The sequence below is a fragment of the Schistocerca nitens genome, chromosome 11, assembly GCF_023898315.1.
Source record: "Schistocerca nitens isolate TAMUIC-IGC-003100 chromosome 11, iqSchNite1.1, whole genome shotgun sequence".
Lineage (NCBI taxonomy): Eukaryota > Metazoa > Arthropoda > Insecta > Orthoptera > Acrididae > Schistocerca > Schistocerca nitens.
The window spans coordinates 183,840,896-183,842,151 of record NC_064624.1 but is presented as its reverse complement, the minus strand read 5'-3'; the positions used below and the strand labels follow the sequence as shown (position 1 = coordinate 183,842,151).

Genomic DNA, 1,256 nt, shown 5'->3' with positions numbered 1-1,256 from the left:
GCATTGACGGCACTTTGAACAGTGGACGTTACATTTCAGATGTGTTACGACCCGTGGCTCTACCCTTCATTCGATCCCTGCGAAACCCTACATTTCAGCAGGATAATGCACGATCGCATGTTGCAGGTCCTGTACGGACCTTTCTGGATAAAGAAAATGTTCGACTGCTGCCCTGGCCAGCACATTCTCCAGATCTCTCACCAATTGAAAACGTCTAGTCAATGGTGACCGAGCAACTGGCTCGTCACAATACGCCAGTCATTACCCCTGATGAACTGTGGTATCGTGTTGAAGCTGCATGGGCAGCTGTACCTGTACACGCCATCCAAGCTCCGTTTGACTCAATGCCCAGGCGTATCAAGGCCGTTATTATGGCCAGAGGTGGTTATTCTGGGTACTGATTTCTCAGGATCGATGCACCTAGACTGCGTGAAAATGTAATGTCAGTTCTAGTATATTTGTCCAATGAATACCCGTTTATCATGTGCATTTCTTCTTGGTGTAGCAATTTTAGTTACTTGATTTGCTAACTTTTCATCGAGGCTTTTCGTTACCGCTTTTAATTTAGAATCTAACTTTGAATCAAGCCTTTCGTCAAAACTTTTGGTTTGCGGTTCGAACTTATCATCTATCCTATAGATAAATTCTTGTCTTTCCTGTTCCCTCTGTGTTCGTTCCTGCTGTTTCTCTTGTTCCGTTTGTGTCACCAGTCGCGGAAACAAGGCTTCGATTAAATTCGGAACATCAAGGATCTAAGTGGTTTGTAGTTATTGTACGGTGCTGGGCGATACGTTTACTACAGGACTATGTGAGGTGTTTATTGCATCTGGCCTATCAGGTGGTGGGCAACGGCCTTGCCGCTGCGGATACACCGGTTCCCGTGAGATAACCGCAGTTAAGCGCTGTCGGGCGTGGTCAACACTTGGATGGGTGACCATCCAGGCCGCCATGCGCTGTTGCCATTTTTCGGGGTGCGCTCAGCCTCGTGATGCCAATTGAGGAGCTACTCGACCGAATAGTAGCAGCTTCGGTCAAGAATACCATCATGACGACAGGGAGAGCGGTGTGCTGACCCCACTGCCCTCCTATCCGCATCCTCCGCTGAGGATGACACGGCGGTCGGATGGTCCCGGTAGGCCACTCGTGGACTGAAGACGGAGTGTTTTTTTTTTTTTTTTTTTTTTTTTTTATCAGGTGGTAGTTCATGCCTGGTCTGCACGATTCGCGATCTAAGTTGGTATTGTGTGTCAACTATT

General features: G+C 47.7%; 1 pseudogene; it reads left to right on the top strand.

The window, feature by feature from the left end:
• The first annotated feature begins 844 nt into the window (after positions 1-844).
• LOC126214118 (5S ribosomal RNA) lies at positions 845-962 on the top strand (annotated as a pseudogene).
• The last annotated feature ends 294 nt before the right edge of the window (positions 963-1,256 follow it).